The sequence below is a fragment of the Colossoma macropomum genome, unplaced genomic scaffold (assembly GCF_904425465.1).
Source record: "Colossoma macropomum unplaced genomic scaffold, Colossoma_macropomum, whole genome shotgun sequence".
Lineage (NCBI taxonomy): Eukaryota > Metazoa > Chordata > Actinopteri > Characiformes > Serrasalmidae > Colossoma > Colossoma macropomum.
The window spans coordinates 4,953,963-4,960,989 of NW_023494808.1; the positions used below are offsets into that span (position 1 = coordinate 4,953,963).

Here is a 7,027-nt window from a genome sequence, read left to right on the forward strand (position 1 = left end):
CATTATACTTTGAGCTTGGCCCATTTTTAACAACTTGTATTTTCATATCTTTAATAGGGTTGTACTATAAACATCATTCAACTAAAGTGAAGTGGCTTTGTATAATTTTCATTAATTCACAGAACTTGTTAACTTGCAGACAAAAAAAAAAGTACAAGGGACTTTTTCATTGTCAGCCTACCACACCCCCATACTGAACTGTGAAAAGGAACAAGAATGACTTCCATTGTTTATCTGAACAAGTCAGAGACTGTCTCAAGGAAGTAGCTTGTTCAGTCCAGAAGTGAACATAGCAGAAAAGCAGTGATGGCGTCGTCTCTCTCTTCGCTGGAGGAGGACCTCAAGTGTGTGTTGTGCCAAAACATTTATAAAACACCTTTAATTCTACTTTGCACTCACAGCTTCTGCAAGTCCTGCCTGGAGACCAGCTGGACTGAGCGGGGAACTAAAGAGTGCCCAGTCTGCAAGAAGAGGTCTTCCATCGAGAACCCACCAGTCAACCGAGCGCTGAAGAGCGCCTGTGACTCCTTTATTCAGGAGAAGAGTCGCAGGGTTTCAGAGGAAGAACGAGGTCTGCTCTGTCCTCAGCACTCGCTGAACATGCAGCTGTTTTGCCTGCACGACGAGCAGCTGGTGTGTGCCGAGTGTGTGACCCAGCAGCACAACAACCACAACTTCTGCTCCATCAGCAAAGCCGCCAGCGAGCGCAGGGTAAGAGGAAGAAGGGCTTTGTGAGCCTGAAAATGTAGCAGAGATAATGAGAGTCTTGTTCTCTCTTAGTAAATTCTGAATACAGTTTTAGAACAGACAACTTTCAGCATGTGCAGTTTACTACATATGTGATGTATTAACTGGTTTATGACTTTGGAAAATGACTGGAATATTAGCGAGTTCGTTATTGTAGCTGTAAATGAGTCATAATCTTTCACCATGTGATCAGTGGCCTTGTTTTCTGTTGAATGTGCAGGAGGAGCTCAGAGGCCCTCTTCAGGAGCTACAAGCGAACCATGCAGCGTTTTCTTCAGAAAAGCTCACCTGTCTCTCCATCTCTCAGGAGATCCAGGTTTGGGACTTAAATATGTATTCAAAGAGTGTGCAATCTGGTTTATTTTTATTCCCTTATTGTTATGACCCCACCTTTTGTCTAGGGTGCCATGGGATCAGTAACCTGTGGCATTAGTCAAGTCAAGGTTTATTTTTACAACAAGTGTTGTCACAAAGCAGTTTTACAAAAAATAGTGGTCCAAGCCCCCATGAGCATCGCCAGTGGCAAGGAAAAACTCACTAAGAGCAAGAGGAAGAAACCTTGAGATTAACCAAAACTCAAAAGGGGAACCCATCCTCCTCTGGTTGACACCGGATAGGAAACAGTGAATACTAAAACAGTAAATACTAAAACACAGAAACAGGGAAAAACAGGCGAGAGTTTGACTCTGTGCAGCAGCAGCAAAAAATACATTAAAATACTGTACTGGTGATGACAGATTAACAGCTTGAGGAACAGACCAATAGAGCTTTTGAAGCCATTTTATTAGAACCAACCACAATAAAACTGGTGTGCCATGATACCTGGTACCACAGTGGAAGAGTCCAATTCCAAAGCACCAAAGAAAAGAACAAAACAAAACCTAACCACGCTGCCTACTCTGAAACAAAAAGTACTTTGCTAATCTATAAAAAAGGAAACCAAAGATAACTACTCTATACTTCCCTGGCCAGTGACCAAAAGTACATGTGGCAATGCCCTCTGACCGAGGGAACTAGACAGATTAGACTTCTATGTGGTGCAAATGTATAGGCATGCCCCTCTTACCTGTTTGAAACCCCAGATGGTACGAACAATCTCTTGTAAAACAGTTAAAAGAGTGAAAGTAAAATACCAAACAAAAGATCTCCCCTAACAGGAAACTAACTCATACACTAAGTGAAAAGAAATGCTGGTAAAGTACATAAAACAAAAGCAAACTCCCAACACAAGAGATCCTCCCCCAACTGCACCAGCCAGACTGCCGATTGGTTAGAGGTCCTCCTCACATGACTGCTTGCAGAGCAGGTACCTCTGTGAAGGAAGAGGCCAGGAGAGAGACACACAAACACAAAACAAACAAACAAAACATGCTGACATGCGTAACACTTATTATCAACAATACTGCATTCACACCATTCCAGGAAATACCCAATCAACATTCAAATTCTCTTGCTTTTTTCAGTCTCAGTTCCTCCACACTCAAATGCAGATTAAGAAGGAGTTTGAGAAGCTTCACAAGTTCCTCCATGAGGAAGAGGAGGACCGGATCTCTGCACTGACAAAAGAAATGGAGAGAAAGAGTCAGAAGATGAAGGAGCAAATAGAACAGATGGATGAGATCTTAGCTTCTCTTTCCAAAAGAGTCAAACTAATTGAGGACTATATGAATGTGGATGACAGTCTCTTCTTAAAAGTAAGAGTTTTTTTTTATTATTATCATTAGAAAAACTTCTATTGCTTCCAGCCACAGCTGTTCTTTATGTTGATTGGACTATTAGAATCAAGTCTCAGAATAAAGTCTTTTTACATTTAATTGAAGAATGTTTCGTTGTTTCTATTGTGTATTTATTATTACTTTTTTATATGCGCAATGTTATTATTTGTTATTAAGTGCTATTTTCAATCATTTTCCTTTTCAGAACCTTAAAGATGCAGAAGAGAGGTAATCATTGCAATACTTTAAAAAAACATGTTTTTAATATGTGTAATCGTATGGAAAAGCTTCGTCAAATTATGTATTTTGTCGATCTATTACAGAGAACACACTTAAATCTGGCATTTTCCGCACAATTTTAACACAATGGAAAAAATAAAACATAAAATATGAGAATTTTTGCACAGACCATGTTTTGTCTTCATTATATTCTTTATTTAATAAGCAGTAACTGCATTAAACTGTGCAGAGTGTGTTCTCTGTAGAGGATGTTCACTTGAATTCACTTAGAAAATCTCATTTATGTCATTTAACCTGGGACACCCAAATGTTTTCATATAGCTGTATTATTTTGGTTTAAAATGTATTTTAAAAGTGTTGTGTTTGTGTGATCATGTCAGTGCTGAGTACACAGTGCTGGATCCAGAGCTGGATTCAGGAGCTCTGATTGATGTGGCCAAACACCTCGGGAAACCTGAGATACAGAGTTTGGGAGAAGATGAAGGACATCTGTCCTTACTGTGAGTATATGGACTATACAGGGGTGTAATTGTACTTCAGCTAAAAAACAGAGTTTGTGAAACAACAGCTTAGAGTGTGAGTGCATGTTGCAGCTGCATCGCAACATGTGTTGACTGCAGCTGCATTCTCACATGCACATCTGACCTAGAGAGCTGAATCAGTGTAATTTTGATGGTAAATATTCAAACAAATTGTACATGTATTGTACATCTCTAACAGTCTTTCAAATCTCCTCTCATCATTAAAAGTCATTGGTTGAGTTGCTTAAACAAGTTTAAAACTTAAGCTTAAATCAGGATTAAATTAAGGTTTGTCTATTAACCTACACTCTTAAAAAACATGGTCTTCAAGGGTTCTTGGCAGCGAAGACAGTGGTTCTATATAGAACCATGAATAATCAAAGGACCATTTGCATGCTCAAATGGTTCTTTGCATGGTGACTTGATTCTTCCCCTTGATAATGAATGATTTGTGTATAGTTCTATACAGCATCAAAAAGCGTTCTTCTATTGTTACAAGCTTTACACCATAAGCATATGCTATATAGAACCCTTTTTAATAGGGGTTTATGTAGAACCATTTGCAACACATTCTGCGTCATTCTGAAGAACGATTTCACCATGCAAAGCAACATTTGAGCATTTGACCATTTTGAATGCTCATGATTCTATATAGAATCACTGTCTTTACTAAAGAACCCTTGGAGAACCATCTTTTTAATAGTGTAGTTGAACTGCACATTATATTAATAACACTGAATAGGTTTACATGTAATATCTACTTTTAAACATATCGTATGAGCATTAAAACCCTTGGTAAAATCATAGAAAATACAGAAGATTGCATCAAAACAAGATTCACATTCTTTAAGAAAAGATGGTTCTTCAGGGGGTCTTTAGTAAAGACAGTGGTTCTCTATAGACCCATGAACACCATGAACCATTTGCATGCTTACATGGTTCTTTGAATGGTAAAATGATTCTTCAGATTAATGGAGTGTGTAGTAGATGGTTCTATATAGAACCTTTTTGAAAATGGTTCCATACAGCACCAGAAAGGGTTATTCTGTTGTTGCAAGCTTGAAGAACCCATTTTGGTGATATATCTAAGATTTATTACATTTAAGACCATATACAACACATTCTTCATCAATCTGACAAACCACTTCACAATTTAAAGAATGATTTAAGTACTGAGTCTACATGGTTCTATGTACAACCATTGGTGGACTTGATCAAAGTGAACAGTAGGGATACAAAACAGAACCTTCCAAACAACCCAGAGAGGTTCATGATGCACCCCGTCATCCTGGGCTCTGAGGGCTTCAGCTCTGGAACCCACAGCTGGGTAGTGGACGTTGGGGAAAGTGACAATTGGACCATAGGAGTGGTGAAAGAGTCCATCAAAAGAAAAGATGAGATCACAGTGAGCCCTCAGGATGGATTCTGGACCGTAAGCCGAGAAGATGGAAGAATTCTCATTCAACACAGGGTATTATGGAACTGAGAGGGTGCAGAGAGTCAGGGTACAGGTGGACTGGGATGGAAGGCAGGTGATATTCACCAACTCTGAGTCCAACACACAATTACAGGCCTATTCACACTCACGAGAGAAAGTGTACCCATATTTTTCTACACTCAGTGAGCTCCCACTGAAAATTCTACCAGTCAAGATTATATGGGCAGCTCGTTGAATACTTATCTTGCCACTTCAAAGTCAAGTTAATGGTAAAAAATGAAAAATATGTGTGGATTGTAATGTTTATGTGGTAAAGGAAGGATTTTTATTTCTTTTTGAAATGTAAACAACTGAAGCCAAAAGGGCATCTTTAGCCTATTGGCCCAGAATTATTACTAAGGTAGATATTCATCATAAAACACACAAAGTTGTTCACTGCAGTTACACTGGTGTTGCATGCTTTAGCTAATTTTAGCCCAATGATCTGTTTTCACGTACAATAAACATAAGCACTTAGGAATTAAATACTGAATGCAATGGATTGATTTCAGTTGTTATTATTGGCATCTGGTTTAGCCGAACTGCAGTGTGTGTCCTTCCTTCAACGTATTTGCATTTATTTAACTGCAGTGCAAACAGCTGTAAATATTTGTTTTAAAAAAATAAAACTCTCTCTCTCTGTCTCTTTGCAGTGCAAAGGGATTGAAAAGAAATTAAAATGGAATTTAATCAGTTTAAACTTAAATGAATTAAACTACATGAACAAATTGATAGTAAAACCAAATATCAAAAATCAGATATGGTAGACAAACCCAATAAGTTCAGCATAAAAGGATAAATACGGCAAACCAAAATTTAAAACAATCAAGTAATTTATTGCAACAAGTAATAAAATAACAACAGTGGACAGTAATAAAATAACAACGGGATTGAGATCAAATAAAGAAATGGATTTTAATCAGCCAAATAAAATGAAATAAAATAATATATTGATAAAAATAAAAATCTATTTCAACAAAATCACTTATACCGTTGCAGGCTGTCTGAAGGTGGCTAGAGTCCTGTAGTGAATTACATCTCGCTGGTGCTCTGCAGCTAAAAGCAGATTTTCCAAGTACAGTATAAACTACAGTATATAAATGACAGGTGGTCCAGTCAATAAAGCAAGTCTGATAATTACCATTATTTATAGAGATCATAGATGAGATATAAGCTCGCATATGGCTGGAGAGCGATTTAAGGGTCTCCAGTAATGAATCTCAAGGTGGAGTGATAGATTGGGTCTAGTGGTCTGATAGTAAGCCTGCTTCCATGACTCTTTTTCTGGCATACATGGGCAGAAAAGACTTATTTCGATAAAGAAATCTGAGCCTCTGCCTGCACATACTGACTAGTTTATTACTATGATATTTAAATGTGGGTTTCTTTTAAAGCCAAATGCCCAGGTATTTATACTTGATGCTGGATCCTGTCAGGGTAGTAATATTCACAGCATTAAAACCAATATTTGAACATCTGGAAAACAGCATAAACTCGATTTTCTTGGCATTTAAAACTGGTTTGTGCTTCTATAGAACCATTTATAAGGCATTAAATGCGCATGCGCAGATTCGACTAAAGAGTATAAAATCATGTCATCTGCATACAAGTGCACTTTGCAGTCTGAGGTGGTGGCGGCAAGATCATTGATGTATATCCTAAATAAAACTGGATGCGAGATTGAGCCTTGTGGGAACTTTGGGTACAGGAATTAAATCGGATTTACGGTTAACCAGTACCATGTGCCGTTTTCTATCTGAGAGGTATCTGAGAGGAGAGTCCTTTTTAAGTATCCCAAAAAAAGACTGTGGTCAACAGTATCGAACGCTTTTGTTAAATCAATGAAAATGGCAGCACAGTGCTTCTACGTGTCTAAGGCCATGTAGAGATCATTTTAAACCAGCATGGTTGCAGAGATGGTGCTGTCTGTGACTGAAGGTTATACAGTAGTGAGTTTTCATAGTAAAAATAAGTTGTCTATGCCTTAAGGATTTTCCCCCACAAGACAGTTTTGAGATTGGTCTGTAGTTATGTAGACATGCTGCTGTGCCTCCTTTATGCAGTGGAATAACATGAGCTGTTCTCCAGATATTGGGGATTCTAGGAGATAAAATTGTATGTAATATATTCTAAAATAACCAGGGTTGCAAAATGCAGGAAATAGGGTTCAGACCGTCCTTCTTGTAGTGTTAATAGCAGTAAGGGGATTTGACACTATATATGAAGAGAAGGTCTGGAGTGTGAAGAGACTGTGGTCCTCTGTAGCAGTAGAAGTAATGTCAGATTCAAAAGCAGCTGTAAGTCTTTTATTTTTGAATACATGACTG

At 38.1% G+C, this 7,027-nt stretch overlaps 1 pseudogene; it reads left to right on the forward strand.

Moving 5' to 3' along the window:
• Positions 1-250: 250 nt before the first annotated feature.
• Positions 251-4,945, forward strand: LOC118797768 (annotated as a pseudogene).
• Positions 4,946-7,027: the final 2,082 nt, after the last annotated feature.